The sequence below is a fragment of the Equus caballus genome, chromosome 17, assembly GCF_041296265.1.
Source record: "Equus caballus isolate H_3958 breed thoroughbred chromosome 17, TB-T2T, whole genome shotgun sequence".
Taxonomy (NCBI): Eukaryota; Metazoa; Chordata; class Mammalia; order Perissodactyla; family Equidae; genus Equus; species Equus caballus.
This window is the reverse complement of record NC_091700.1, coordinates 45,260,424-45,277,301: the sequence shown is the minus strand read 5'-3', so window position 1 is coordinate 45,277,301 and position 16,878 is coordinate 45,260,424.

Sequence of the window (16,878 nt, the reverse complement as noted above, 5' to 3'; positions counted from 1 at the left end):
ATTTGGAAATAGGGTCATTACAGGGGTAATCAAATGAAAATGAGGTCATTAGTGTGAGCTCTAATCCAATACGACTGATGTCTTTATAAAAAAGGGGGAATTTTGGCACAGAGACATGCACACAGGGAGAATGCCATGTGAACACGAAGGCAGAGATGGGGGCAATACATCTGCAAGTCAAGGACACTAAAGATGACCAGCAAACCACCAGAAGAAGGAAAACCAGGAGAAGGCGTGGAGCAGATTCTCCTTCACAGCCTTCAGAAGGGCCAAGGCTGCTGACACCTTGATCTCAGACCTCTAGCCGCCAGAACTATGAGAAAATAGATTTCTGTTGTTTAAACCACCCAGTTTGTGGTACTTTTTTATGGCAGGCCTAGCAAACTAATACAATGACTATATCCATTTTGTGGAAATCTATCAGGCTGTGAACTTGTGATCAGTGCGTTTTTCTGTGTTTAAGATATATGCCTCAAATAATACTAAAATAACATGTGGATGAGCACATAATTGAATTTGGAAATAGTGAAGCTCTTCATAAAGATTTAAAAAGTCTATTGAAGTAATAACAAAGAGAAATACTTGCTTACATAAAATGTTAAACTCTGTATGTCAAAATAATGTCTAACGACTGAAATTGAAAAAAACCCCAAATATTGAAGGATATATTTGCAGCAATTATGACAACAAAAGATTTGTATTCCTAATAAAGAACTCTTGGATATGCATTTTAAAGAACTAAAATTATATAGAAAAATAGACCAAAGATATAAACAGAGTACACAGAAGGAGAAATAAAAAGATTAATAAATAAATGAAAAATGTTCAACAGAACTAGAAATCAAAGAATACAAATTAAAACAAAATAGCATCTTTTACTTGTCAAATTGGCACTTTTTATTTTTCAACAATAATATCCAGTGCTCATGAATCTGCTATGAAACTGACATTCTTATCTACTGCTGATATGAATAATAATAACAAATGTTTAAATGTTTAAAATAGTAATAGCAAACATTTAGCTCTGTGTGAAATACTTGGCCTATGTGCTCAAGCAGATAGGTAGTCAAATATTATATTTTCCTCTTCAACTATGACCCCATGAGATAAGTATGATTTTGTTCATTTCCCGACGAGGAAGCTGTGACTCAGGAAAGTTAACTTGTCCAGGGTCACTCAACTAGTAAATGGTAGAGTTTGAACTCAGATCTTTCCAGTGCCAGATACTAAGATTTACTACCTCTGAGTGTAAACTTGTTGTATTCTTTCCTTGAAAACAATTTGACAATATTCATGAACTGCCTAAAAATGTTCATAAATTTTGACCTACTAACTAAATTTCTAGGAATCTGTTCTTTTGATGTAACCAGAAATGTCATCAGATATTTAAGTACCAGGATGTTCATTGTTGTATCATTTGTACTATTAGAAAAAATAGAATTTATGGGTCCACAATAGAAGTAGGCTTAAATAATTTAAGGTACATCTATCCACAATATGGAATAAATTATAGCTATAAAAATATGTTTCTGGAAAAAACTTAGATACATGTATAAAGCTATTCATTGAAGCACTATTTGCAATAGTCAAACACTAGAGACCTCCACATTATCCCTCTGTAGGGGACTGGTTGAATAAACTATATACATCATATAATGGTGACGTATATTTACGTCATATAATTAGCCATAAAAGGAAATGACAATTATCTCCAAATACTGCTATAAGATGAATTCAGGGTATATTGGTAGATAAAGAAATGTGAGGAACAGCGTGCATAACATGCAAATATTTATCTTAGAATGAGGGGTATGTATTCATTTGTTATTTATATTTTTAAAATAGAAAAATAAATAAAAAACCAAAAACAAAGTTACTTATCGGGAAGAAGGTGGAAGGACAGATATGAAGCTAGACTTCTCTGAATACCCTTTGTTCTAGGGTTTGACTTTGAAACCTTGAAATTATTTTAAAAATTATAAAATAAACAAACAAGAAATCCCCAAAAGTCAAAAGCATAAAAACAAATCAACTGTTTTTCAAATTGGTGGCATAGTTACATAGAAAGGACAATTTTAAGTGACTTTTGGAACATAATAATTTGACTATAAATCTTTAGTAAGATGTATTCCAAGGACGAAAAGAAGTTCAAAAAATTTAACTACTTTTACTAATTCTATTTTTGGTGGTAGTGTTTGTAGTGTGGTGTAGTGGTTTGTAGTGGAGAGGGTTAGGGTTAGGGTTAGGCTTAAAAATATATCACTGTCTTCAAAAAGTGGACCCTACTTTCCCTCCCCTTGAATGTGAGCCGAACTTAGTGACTTGTTTCTAATGAAAAGTGTGGAAATGATGATGTGCGACTTCTGAAGCTAGATCATCAATGGAATTGCAGTTTCCCCATTGTTCTCTTGGATTGCTTAGTCTGGGGCCAGACTTTGTGCCATGAGAATATTCCATTAGCCCTCTGGGGGGCCTGCTTGGAAAGGAACTAATGTCTTCTCCCAACAGCCAGTATCAACTTACCACCCGTGTCAACGAGACGCCTTGGAAGCAGATCCCTCAGCCTTGGTCAAGCCTTCAGCTAACTGCAACCTTGCCAAATTCTTCACTGCAACTTTATGAGAAACTCCCCACTAGACCTACCCAGCTGAGCTGCTCTCAAATTCCTAACCTACAGAAACTGTGACATAATAAATGTTTAGTGTTGCTTTAAGCCACTAAGGTTTGGGATAATTTGTCACACAGCAATAGATAACTAATGCAGAATTTGTACCAGGAGTAGGGTGCCTACCTTATCAAACCCCTGAAATTTAGGAGTGGTTTTGGAATTGGGCAGTGAACAGAAGCTGAGAGAATTAATGAAAGCCTAAAGGGCCTTAAAAAGACTGTTAGTAGAGCCCAAGGTCAAGAAGGGCTTATTTTGGAAGAGTTTGTGAATGTGGTTTTGTCTGAGTGGGCTACAACCAGACTCATAGGAAATCTGTGAAGTTTTTAAGAGAAGTAAATTGGTGGGAATACCACAAGCTTGGAATGAAAGGAACAAATCAGTATAAAATGATACAAGGCCTTTGGACCCAGAAGCTTCTATAGGCAGGAAGTAAGCTGAAAAAACTCTTCAGCAGAAAACGTGGACTACCTTTTGTGAAAAAGAAAGGATGACCTAGAGAGTGGAACCAAGAGCTCAGAGGCTGAAGCTGAGTGCTATGGAGACTCATTTGCAGGCCTTGAGTCCTAGTCAAGGCACTTTCAGCATTTGCCCTGAGGGATTTTGCTATGGGTCAGAGGTCCTGTGTATCTCCTCTTTTCCTCTATTTTGAATGGGGGACTCGGGGCGGGAGCGGGAGGTGGTCCATAGTAGTTATCCTATGTTTGTCCCACTATTGTACGTTAAGTGTGCGTGTGTGTGTGTGTGTGTGTGTCTGTGTGAGAGAGAGAGAGAGGAGGTGGCAAATAACTTCTTTTTAGATCATAGGTCTTCAGGTTGTGAGGAACTGTACTCAAGGAGCTGGACTCTAGGGTACCTGAGGAGTCTCCTCCACACCTGGACTTGATTTAGGTAACAAGATCCTGGACTTCAAGCTGATGCTATAAAAGAATGAGACTTTTGGGGAGTCTTTGGAAAGAATGAGTGTATTTTCCATTTGCAATGTAAACAAGTTGCAGCCAGAGAGTGGAAAGAAATATGCCTGCACATTCTTTGACATTCTCCTTTCAATGAGTGGAGACTAATTCTCCTCCCTTTGAATAGGAGCAGGACATAGTGATCCACTTATAACAATAGAATGTGAGAGACATGACAATGGGACTTTTGAGGCTAGATCACCAAAGGCATTGCCATTTACGTCTCGCTCTCTTGAATAACTCACTTGGTAGACACCAGAAATCACACTGTGAGGACCCTCCTGGCCTCTTCTGAGAGCAACTGAAGTCTTCTGTCAACTCCCAGCATCAACCTGGTAGCCATGTAAGTAGGCCCCCTGGAAGCGGATCTCTGAGCCCCAGTTGTACCATACCTTAAGATAACTGCTTCTCTGGCTAACATTTTGTCTGCAATCTCATGAAAGACTTTGACCCAGAACCATACAGCTAAGCTGATTCTGATTTGCTGATGCAAAGAAACTGTAATATAATTAGTGTTTATCATTGCTTTGAACCACTAATTTTGGGGTAATTGGATGTGTGTGCATTGTTGATGGAGCAAATGAGTAATTATGTTGGTGTCATTGGCGTGAGAGAAAGCAGCCACAGGTGTAAGGTTGATGAGGTTAAAGAAAAAGACTGTAGTCTTGAATTCAAATGGCAGTAATTGCAATGGTGTATTTTATGTTAAGGAGCAGGCAGAGGAGGAGGAGGAGAAAAAAGAGAAGAGCAAAAGCAAACTTTCTTAATTCTGTCCACAGAAAAGATCTTAAAAATTTAGTACCTTAAAACCCAAATGTGGTTTCTACATAAATTTTCCCACTTAAAAATAAACTAGATCTTTTTGAAGAAATGGTTAGTTCTAGGTCTGGAGCATAAAATGTTTTAAGTTTAGTCTGGAACATGTCATCACACCAGAAAGTAAGAATGTGATAAAAAAAAGTGCTAGAAAAAAATGCTAAGGTCTTCTTAAGGATTCAGAAAGCCAGTGAAGAGGCTTCCACTGGCTGAAGATGGAACAATGGGAGCTCGATTAAGAATAGTAACTGCAGTGGATTAAAGCCTATCAAATATGTTTAAATCCATGCATTTATGATGATACTAGAAAAACTAATTTGTTTCCTTTGGATCCTGGTTGGCACTTAAACCATTGTTTTGATAACTGGCAAACAACAGAAATAAATTAGGCATTTATCTTGCCTTTATTTTAGGAACTGTACCTCTGTATAGTTAAATAGTCAACGAGGAGAAGTTTCTCTTTTAGATGGACTCGACTTAACAAATGAAGAAATGATGGTAAAATGAGAATATCACCTTTGTGAAGTTCCTAATGAAATAATGGATCTGGGCCGTGGTTATCAACAGCTGCCGACATCGCAGAAGACAACCAGGTATGTGAACCTTGTAGAAAGTCTACAGGTTCAGTGCTGCTTACAAATCATTCTTGCCAAAGTAACAAACGTGAATCTGTTCAAACTTCTTAAGAAATATTTGGGACAGAGGAACATGATAAATGACAACATCGGTATCCAACTAGCAAAATCCAGGTTGCAGAAAACTCTACAGGAAAAATGACTGGGTTCTTTAATATATAGCAAGTACATTACAAAGAGAGAGGGAATGGGAGAGAAGAGAGAGAGAGAAATCATGTTTCAAATAATTTTTATAACATGCAAAAATATTAAATTAGGGAAATTGGAATATAAAATTGTATTTAAAAAACAAACCTACCTTATTTTTTAAAGAAACATACAGCACAAAAGCACAAAAAATGTACAAAAATAGTAACTATAGGGGCCAGCCCAGTGGCATAGTGGTTAAGTTCACACTCTGCTTCAGCAGCCTGGGGTTCGCAGGTTCAGATCCCAGGTGTGGACCTACACACTGCTCATCAAGCCATGCTATGGTGGCGTCCCACATATAAAATAGAGGAAGATTGGCTTGGATGTTAGCTCAGGGACAATCTTCCTCACCAAAAAAATAGAAAGAAAACAGTAACTATATCTATGGGTAGCAGGATTATTGGTAATTTATAAATATTGTTTTTTATTTTCCAAATCTATTTTAAGATACAAATGTTGTCTTTATAATCACTACATTATGTCCCTTTCAGAATAAGGACAAATAGATGAATTAGTAAAAATATGTCTGTAGTCAGGAAAAAAAAGCATATTATTTTAAAACACTGTTGTTTTTTCATGTGGTGGCCCTGTGCTTCTGTCCACTGAGATTCTGTTTTCTACAACAACACTGACTAATCCCATTGGATTGTGATGAGTTGGTGAGTCCTGTCTCCCTAGTAACAGGCGTATATTTCACTAAGCGTCCCATGGGAAAGACCCGAATCCAAAGGCCTGAGCCAGCCCACCTAACTTTGAGATGAGTATGAGAAGTTCAGTTAGCCCTCATGTAACTGTTCAGGAAGGTCAGCCTCTGAATTATGAAGTCTGACTTTTGGTAGATGACAAATAGGAAAAGGAAACAAACAGCCTCAACATAGCCCAGGTTGGGTGCAGATGGTCCAAAAGCAACAAGTTTATTCTGCAATGTTGCCAAGGCAACAGCAGCTGCTTCTGGCATCATGGAGGGTGGGGGGGGGGGGGAGGGGAAACAGTAGAAATAAAGAGGCGGAATGATTCTGTAAATCTTACCCAGGAAAATAGGTAAGAACGCTGTAAAATAGCGAATATTTTCTGGGTGAGCACACTTCTATAGCACTTGAAGTGTCATCAATGGAAGGCAAATGGTGTTTTTCATATTATAATCTGCTAGAACCAAATAGGAGCCCAGTGCTTCTTGTCATATTGTTATTTTCCCTTCCATGACTCCAGAAAGCAGTGGACAGGGCTTTCTTACAGCTTTATCCCCTTGAGTGTTAAAACACATTGGTGTTTTCTTGTGACAGTTACTGCAGCATCTATTCACGTGGCTGAAGGATGCTTATTATGTGTTTACTTTGCCTGGACTTGAAAGGGAAGAGGAGAGGAAAGGAATAGCGTTGGTCTTCCTCCCCCTCCTCTCCTCCCCTTGACTCCTGCCTCCAGGTATTTTTACCTGCAAAGGAAAAGGATGAAGGAAGGGGAATGTGGCAGAGAGAAGGGAAAGAGAACAGCAGGTCTGGGGAGTGTGCTAGAGATATTTTCATGCATGGGGCAGAATAACCAACAGGCTACTTGGCCAGAAGGCTACTTGGCCAGAAGGCAGCTCCCGTAGGGACACCGGGAGCCTGGGGGAGCTGAGACATGGGCTGTTTAAGCAGGGCTTGGAGCCCAGCTCTGCGTGTAATGGGCCTTAGAGCAGGATCGGAGCTGGAGATGAAGACAGAGATACGGAAATGATTGGTGGGAGATGCTGAGCATCTAAATCCTTCTCAAACTGGAGAAACTAAGAGCGCTCATGTACTGGCTTAGGGAAAGACTGTCGTTCTGTCTGAACCTCATTTCATGAGTTCAGAACCTGAAATGGTCTTTGGGTGGTTTTCACCTGCTCAGAAGTAAAGAGAAATTAGAGATCTGCTTGTGCCCAGTGGGGACTGAGTATTTTTTTAAATGCCAAACCGTTTAACGATAAGGCAGGATGACGTAGAGGTCAAAGGCCTGAGCTTGGGAGTCAGGCAAGTCAGACAAATCTGGATCTGAACCCCAGGCTTGCCACTTAGAGCTGCTCATACTGTTTCTCTGGAGTCACGTTTACAAGGCTAGAGGTGGGTAGCCCAGCCTTGGCTTCCTCTTCTGTCCATGGGGGTGCTAAGGCCGACCTCGTGGTGTTGGGTTGTGAATTTGGCACAGCACCTGGAACATTACTGTTATTATCATTCTCATTTGAACATGTCTTTGAAAAGTGGGAAGGAATGGAGTTCACCTATATCTGCTTCTTGTATTTGAAAGAGACACTAGGTAGGGTAGAAGCTCTCACCAGAAAGTTGGCAATGGGCCTGTATTAGGGTTCTCCGGAGAAATAAAACCAACAAGATGTGTGTGGGGGTGTATATCTACATGGATACATATGCTCCTATATACCTATATGTAAAGAGAAAGATATGTATATAGAAAGAGAGAGAGAGGATTTATTTCAAGGAATTGGCTCACAAATGTGGAGGCTGGCAGGTTCAAAATCTGCAGGGCAGGCCGGCAGACCGGAGGCCCAGGGAAGAGTCGATGCTGTAGGTCAAGTTCACAGGCAGCCCGGAGGCAGAATTTCTTCTTCTTTAGGCAAGATCAGTCTTTTTCTCTTAAGGCCTTCAACTGATCGGATGAGGCCTGCCCACACTGTGACGAGTAATTGGCTTTACTCAAAGTCTGCTGATTTAAATGTTAGGTTCATCAAAAAAAATACTTTCACAGAAATATCTACAATAATGTTTGGCCAAATATCTGAGTACTATGGCCTAGCCAGAATGACAGGTAAAAATTAACCATCACAGGGCCCCTTAGATCACCAAACACAGGCACCTCTTCACAAGCCAGTGACCATGACCCCAAAGAGTCACTCACATGACAAATAGGGTTCCATTAATGTAGTTAATGACATGGCATCCACAGAGTAGCTGGGACTAGATTTCAGCTTTGCTTTATTTGTGCTGTACTCTTCTTTAGGAGAAAATAAGAAAAAGCACAACATAAGTTGATACCAGGAATTACATCAAAAAGGCAATTTCTCCCACAGATCCTAGGGTTAATGTGTATTTATTCCAATCTCTTAAAAATTAAATGATAGAGGAAAGTACTGAAAGAGAGCACTAGACTGGGGACCAGAGGTTAACACTCTCCCCTGCCATTTGGGCAAGTGTTCTAACCCATAGTGAAGTAGGTAATTATACCTGCGCCAAATACAGTAGAGGGGAGGCTTGGCTACCACAACCTACAACAGTCTATGTAAAAGCACGCAGGTATCAATTATATTTGAGTCTGGATAGGATTGAAAGCCAAAACCTTGTTGGAGTAATCAAACTTTTTCAGAATAGCAACGCTGTATAAACAGAAAGTATAGTCGCTTTTAAAACAGAGAGGAAGGAGAGAGAAAACCAAGCTGCATATCTCTGAGGGTGACACCTTGCTCTTTCTCTTTTTCTTTCTCTTGAGCAAAACTTCACTATGTCCTGACAGCCTATCTGAGTTATCTCTCCAGTTTAGGCTGCCTGCCCTTCTCTCTTTCCTTGGTGTGCGCGAGTGGTACAGAGCTCTGTAAGCTGCTGTCAGGAGAGGAGCGTGTCCTGGTTGGGAGTCCAAGGGCAAAGATGATGCACAGGATTTTAAAAGGTGCCTCTCATGGGTCTAGGGAAAGAGGCTGTCTTAGACACTGCTGCTAAAACTGTAAGTTGGTACAATATCCTGGAGTCCAGTTTGGAAAGAGATAGCAAATGCCTCAAAAACGTGTATGGACCTAATAAGTCCACTCTAAGGAGTTATCCTAAGAAAGTAAGAGACAATTATGCAAAATGTAGATATAAAGATACTCATGAGGGTATCCTTTTAATATTGAAAACCTACAAGCATTCTAAATGTCCTAAGTGATATACAGAATTGAATAAATGAATTATAGTCCATTTTGAGAAAAGAATATTATTTAACCACTAAAAATAATAAAGATGTGTGTGTACATAATTGTATAAAGATATTTATGATATATTAAGGGATAAAGTAGGTCACAAAATATTAGATATAGCATTAATTCCATTAAAATTAAACACACAAATATATGAAAATGTCTTGATGGATATCTTAGCTGTTTGGGCTGCTGTAACAGAGCACCATAGACTGGGTGGTTTATAAACAGGAGAAATTTTTTTTGCACACTTCTGGAGACTGGGAAGTCTGGGATCAAGGTGCTGGCACATTCGGTGTCTGGTGAGGACCTGCTTCCTAATTCATAGACATCTGTCTTCTCCCTGTGCTCATATACGGTAGGAGGGAGAAGGGAGAAGGGAGCTGTAATTCCATTCCTTAGGGCCCTGCCTTTGTGAGCTGATCGCTTCCCAATACCATCACATTGGAGGTTAGGATTTCGACATATGCATTTTAAGGGAACACAGACATTTAATCTATAGCAACGGATATACACCAAAATATAACAGTGATTTTCTCTGGGTAGTAGAATTTTGGTTGCTTGGTTTCTTTCTTTTTACGTATCTGTATTTTCTGTTTTTCTACACTGAGCATGTGATTACTTGTAAAATTTTTAAAAATAAGGGGAAAATGCCTTTCTTAGATATCATTGCCTGCCCTGTGATCTGCCCGCCATCAATCAGAAGGGTGAGTGCTGTGCCATGTTGAGGCCCATCGGGACGAAATTGTTCTCGGCATTGTTTCTGTTATTTTCCACCTTCCACTGGCATTTTAACATCCATGTTGATGGTAACTGCTCAGATTGATTTTCTCTCTCCTGTAAAAAAGAAAATCCTAGCAGACACCAACGGCAGACAGCTCTTTCTAAAGAGTCCAGATCCTGAACCATTGACAGGTAAATAAGTCATTTAATTTTGTAAGAGGCCGTGGCATCCAAATTATCAGAAAGACTATAATTCTTTGAGGTTTGTTAATGTAAATTCGTAGAGAAGGTTCTGAGGTTAATGGCAAAAACCAGAAGTCAGGAATATAAAGAAAGGTAGTGCTGAGAAACTTTGACAGGTGTATGTGTGTTTCCGTAAGGAGGATTGATGTTTTTATTCCTCTTGGCATACCATGAGATGTGATATTTTTAGTATATGTAATGGCAAGGCTTGAAATGATGCTATTTCTTGATGACGCTGGGATGTTTCACCCCGAGTGCTCCCAGTATAGATAACCTAGAAACAGCCAGCACTTTTCAGACTGGACACCGCAGAAATGTCAGCATATAACCGTGTTACCTGTTCCTCTTTTGGACTGTTGACTTAGAGTCAGAGATTTAGTCTCCTGATGGCACAAATGTTAAGACCACTTGAAGTAGTCTCCGGCTTCTAGATCTGAAACACAAAGCAGAAGGCCAAAGTCATCCTGTTTCTTAAAATAGTGAGCAAATAGTGAGTCAAGATCAAGGGGGCGGGGGGCTGTGTGTAGGAAGGCCAACACACTGCCCATAGATCTGCCATGTCCGGTCGGCTTCAAGGCTGGGCATCAGCATTCTAATGGGCTCTTCCTGCTCCCTGCTCTCATGCAATGGTGGAAATGGTAGATTCTTCTCTTGCCATGTCTCTACCACCTCAGAGCACCTCCTAGCCTTTATCTGCTTCTCTCTCAGGGCATTTACCTTACCCTGCCCTGGGTTGTAGTAATGTGCGAGCACTTCTTAGACTCTCGCTACTTTTCAAGCCCCCTGAGGGCACGGACAGTTTCTAAACTGGCTTGGCATTGATGATGTACAGTACCCAGCAGATGTTCAGGAAAAAAAAAATCGTTGAATGAATGAATGAGTGAACAGTAGGCACTCAGAATTTACTCACTCTCACTGACAGAGAATAAGAAGTTGGAGCTCTTTAAGAAAAACAAAAGCTAATTTTTCATCTCCTGCTGGTTCAACGAATGTGTGCGATTCTCCCTTCTTAAGAAAAGAGTCGGCTCTGATATCCCTGACATCACTGCTTTGATGCGGCTCTTTCCTTCCCAGCAGAAAAGATGAACTCAGCAATGAAATCCAAAGGGCTCATTATTCAAGGACCTATTCTCCATCTGGGACTCTGCCTAGTCAATTTCTCTTTGTACTTCACTGTTAACAAGCTGTCTGATGGTGGAACAGACTTAGTCTTCCCCCTTACACTCTGTTAAATGATGTAGTAAAATCAGTCCACAGGTGTTTATTATTCAACTATTACATCCCCAACACTGAGAGGTACAGTACTCATATTTATAGAATTTTTGGACTAAACGGGAAAGTAAAGTGGTTTTTCATAGATTGAAGGGAATAGTATACATCATTTAATTCATACCTTTCACAGAAGAGACTGCACCAAACCGTTCCAAGGCATCAGCAGCACCAGTAGCAGCAGCATCTCCTCCTCCTCCTCCTCCAGTCATCAACCACAACCTTTATCAAAGGCCACGTGCACAGAGGACCAAGCTAAGTGTGTAAAATGAACACGGAGAACTGTTAGATCAATGTATGCATATCTATAGAACTGTTTTCCACTGTTTAGTCTTACATTGTGGACTGAAACCGACACTATATCTTCCATTTCTAATGATATCCTAGCACTTTGTCACTACTTTGAAGGACATGCTAATAACATTAATAGAACGTACAACAATTTGCTGGCCCCATGCCCCCTTCCCTCTCCCAGGGTCCAAAGGAGCATGGCCAGAGGCAGGCTCTGAGTGTTTCCATTAAAGATGGCCATGGCCTTCCTAATGGAAGCTTCTTGGAAAGGGAGGCTGCCCCGGTGAATTAGGTAACACCTCCTCCCTCAGTCCCGACCAAAACTGTGAGTTCCGTATTTCATCACATGCACCAGCCATTCCTTCCCTACTCGCTGGTTGCCTGTAGGTCTTTCTTCAGTGAGGGACTCCACTCCCTTACCTCAGATTTAAATGGAGCCTCAGAAATGCCCCAAAGCATCGGTCCAAATTCACCAGGGATCATAAAGGAAAAAAAATATTTCCAGGAGGGAGTTATACCTGGCAACGAATTCGTACGCTTTCTGTAGGTCCTCCTTTCCTTCCGTTATGTTAATTCTTCTAACGCAGTAACCTAATTCCCTGCCCCCACCCCGAACATCTTTTTCCCTGGAAAGAAGCTGATTGATGGTGAAATCAGAATCCATCCAATTTTGTGATGGTCTAAGTACTCCATGCAATTGCCCTGCAGCTGCCAGTGGCTATCTTAAGCTCATGCTAAAACAACCACATTTTCAGTAGGTTCATTTTGAGCTCCAAAGAGGCCCGTGGTGTGTGGTAGGTGTGTATTTAGGAGTTTGTTTGTGGCTGCATGTCCTGGACAAATGCCAAGATCAGGAAATCTATACAAGGTTGTCCTAATATTTTCTCTTTGATCTGTCTCAATCTGCCTTTGTGCCGCTCGGGGAGGTGCTGCTCCAGCCTGTTGGCATCGCTCCCTCACACAGTCTGTCCTGACTGGATGCTTATTTATTATTCAATTATTAGAGTTATTGGATGTGCTTATGGCTTATTACCCTCTGGGCGCATTTACAAGTAGGATAGGAAAAACCCACAGCAGCTTAATTTCTGTTATTATCAAGAAGTGCTGTGAAACATGATCTTTGTTTTATAAAGCTTTTATGGCATGTTTATGTTCTCAAACCTTGATCCTCCAGTTAGGGGCTGTCTAAAATGTATATATGAGTTCTCTATATAAAGTAGGTCAGGAGCAGGCATTACTGATCCAGAGTCTGGGCTAGGAGCCAGGAGCCCAGGTACTGGGGAGAGGGCCCCTTGAGAGAGAATCAGCTCCCTGCAAGGTGATGCCTGGCTCCTGATCATGTCAACATTTACTTAACAGTCTGTGTTTCCAGTCATTTCTGGTCTTTCTCAGAAGCTTGTTCTCTGTCCTCAATTTGTGGGCAAACACATGTACATGCACGCACACACGCACACAGACACATGGACAGACACACACACACACACACACACACACACACAGAGCTGCAATATTGCAGCCTTCTATCCACAACACAAAGAAGCATTAACAGTTTTCCAGGGGCGAAGGGGGCAAATTTCATGTTATCTCAGCAGACCCTCCCTCGTGGATTCTTTTCGATGCCAGAAGGTTCCTAATTTTCTGCATTCCTCTGTCCCCTGATGCAAAAGGAAGGCCCTGAGTATGTGTGGACCGACGGCTCCTCCAGCTGGTCTTCTCCTCTGCACGTGGATGATAAAGGAGTCGTAGCGTGCCAATAATGATGCAGAACATTTCTCAATCCTACTCAGGAAGAGGAATGCTGAGTGAAGGGGACCTTGGAACCTAAGTTTTATTACTCTGGCTATAAATTTTCAGTGGTTGTCAAGAAAGCAGAGGAACATGAGAGTTCTGTCATTTCTTCTTTCTCATTTTCTCTCATTCCTGCCCTTGTCCTATGGCAACCCACCCCTATGATTAGGCGGGACTCCACCCACCCCGGCAACACTGCAGAGACCATCTGGAGCCCAGATGATTTCCTTGCCTCCTGGAAGCTCTCGCGGAAGGTTCTGACTCCATCTCCCAGCCAGGTATTTGTCAGAATCTGTGCGCTACCCTCTCGTGGTTCAGTGCGGGAAGAGGGCAGCTATTAACTCTAAGCTCTCCCAGCAGTAACACCTGGATGCTCCATCCACTTATATTTTCAAGGCTTGAACAGAGTGTGTCCCAAAGGACTTAGAAGCAGCCGGAGCCTACCCTCCCCTCGTCACTTTCTGGAGAAGGGCCTGGGACCAGCCCAAGGCAGAGGCCATCTGAAATAGCCCATATGGGGTTTTGCTAGATGGGCTCGGGTCCCTGGAGACAGCATCCTGTAGGCTCCCAATCTGGCCTGCCTGGGTTCTGGAGCCTGTGAGGGAGTCACGATTTGCTGAACTTGAGAGTCTTCAGGAAAGCCAGAGGAGAGCAAGGCATGAGACCAGCCAAGCAGGTGCCTGGTCTCCTTAGAGCAAATGTGTGATTCACGTGGGTCTGAATCGTGGGAGTTGGCTTGGTCTACCCGGGGTCACTCTTGACCTTAAAAGCAATGCTAACGCTGAAGCACTGAAGAAGAACATTCTGAGTAACTTAGACACTAAAAGAGTGTTTGCTGATTGTCTGTTCCTACTGCCGATTGTTCCTACTGCCGCTCTGTTATCCGGCCCCCGAACACTCTCATCCACAAGCCGCTCCCTCCACAGAATGTGCCGACCATAGTAGGACAGCACCTGAGCAGAGCGCGCTTCCATGGGATGCTCTGTTACGGGTCCATTTTCATCTCAGCGTTCCTCCTCCTCTGCCTGCTGCGACCCTCACTCCCAGCTGCATCTCTAAGTAGTTTCCATTGTGTTTTTCCCAATGATACACTTCCGTTTGTCTCTCGGAAACGCTGTTATTCTACCCCAGGAACACAGCCCCCAAACTGTTGCATCTGGCCTTCTTTTTCCTCAGCTGGTTGATTCAACTGATGAGGGGGCCTGATTCTGCAGTACAATAACCAGCAATCACACATTGGACAGGCTACCTGGAGGAAAACGCTGCAGTAGAAATGCAAATGGCTGATCAAAAGAGGGAAATCTCTTCCAAGAACAAGGGCTGTCTTTGCCACACTGGGCTTTGCCAAACATTTCAAATAGCCTTTCTGTTCCAGGCAAGGTGGAATGTTGGTATTTATCGTTAGTCTGAGGCAGTGTTCTTAAACTATAGGTCACGATGTGCTAGTGGTTTTCGAAATCAGTTTAGTAGTTTACAGCTAGCATTAAAAAAGGGAATTGAACCAAATAAAATAGAATAAACATATAGGAGTACACCTCATGTAATAAAGGTGAAATTTTCTTTGTGAAATTTTTGTTTTAGTATATACACACGCAGATATATAAATGTATGTACTGGGGAGGGACACAAAATGTTATTTGTTTATTTTTTAACCTTTATCTTTATTATGAAATACATTAAACTCTCAGCAACATATGTACAGTGTACATATTTTATAGATGAATAAAGCCAAAACGTGCATCCCACCACTACGGTTGAGAACTAGGACAGAGCTGGTACCATAGAAGGCATCAGTGAGACCCTCCTCACCTCATTCCCCCCAACACCCTGCCCAGAGGCAACCATAATTCCGACTTGTACGATAAGCATCGCCTTGCTTTCTTTGTAATTCTACCACTCATGTATATATCAGGGGAAAGAGAGTTTAGTTGCCGGCCTGGTAGCGTAGTGGTTAAATTCGTTCTCTGCTTTGGCAGCCTGGGGTTCACAGGTTTCGATCCCAGGCACGGACCTAGCACCGCTCGTCAAGCCATGCTGTGGCAGTGTTCCACATAAAATAGAGGAAAATGGATGCAGATGTTAGCTCAGGGCCAATCTTCCTGAAAAAAAAAAAAAAGAAAAAGAAAAAAACCAAGAGAGTTTAGTTTGGCCTGTCTTTGAGCTCTTCATAACAATTCTTCCAGGATTTGCTTCTTCCACTCCATGTTTTGTTTGCCAGATTTATTCCTGTTGATGTGTGCAGCTGTAGTTCATTCATTTTCACTGCCATGTAGCTTTCTTCCTGTGACTGCACCATGATTTATGTACTGCCCCAGGGCCAGTGGACACGGGGTTGGCTCCAGATTGGGTGTTCACAAACAGTGCTGCTAGGAACCTTCTCCTTTATTTCCTCGGCCTGCCTGTGGAGGAGCTTCTCTGGACACACAGGAGAGGGATGATGAGTTTGTGATTCCTCCATGTTCTACATTCCTGCGTGATGAGGTGGAGTTCAACGCCTACACCCATTTTCCTTCACTAGCCCACATGTGGTTTTGCTGACATGTATTTCTGATTTTGAGTTGTGATCAAGAAGTTGGAAAACACTAGTCTATAGACTCCAAAGGCAAGAATGGTACTTTTATAAAACGAAGAATTTTCTCATTGCCCTCTACCTTTGTGTGTGTGTGTGTGTGTGTGTACATGCGTGTGTCTCAGGAAGTGGGCTCAGAGGAAGCTGGAGCAAGAGAAAAGATAAAAGGATGCTCACATTTATCAAGCACGTGTTGCCCACCCTGCACCAAGCTCAGCGCTCTACCACTTTATGATGTGTATTATCTCCTAAATCTTCACATCAGCCTTGTGAGATACACTTAATCTCACTTGATAGAAGAAGAAACTGAGGGTCAGAGAAAATAAAGAACACACCCAAGGTCACATAGTAAGGGACATGCTGGAGCTGGAGTTTGAACCCAGCCTGTCTGCTCTTTCCTAACTTTGGTGCTCTGCCTAGAGCCCTGCATCTCCATGCTGTGCTCCTTTGCTCACTGGCACATGACCTTGGCCCACAGCTGCCCTGACGTCACTGTGAGGGAGGCACAATTCATGCCAGGACCTCACGTCTTCTGGATAGTGCCCTTTGCCTCCTCCTGGCATATCCTTGCCTCCCACCCAGGCACCTGCCCACATTGCCCTCCAGATACTCGGACCTTCACAGCCTGCCACCTCACTTGTGCTTTCCACCCCTGTGCTGTGCTCACACATCTGTTCCTGCTTACTGGCTTCGCCCAGGCTCTCGTAGTCTCTCGCTCTTTAGGTGGGTGCCCTCTCACTGGAGAGGACTTGATCAACCTTCCCGCTCTGAAAGTTTAAATATGTGAACTCACAAACAAAGAGGTATTAAAA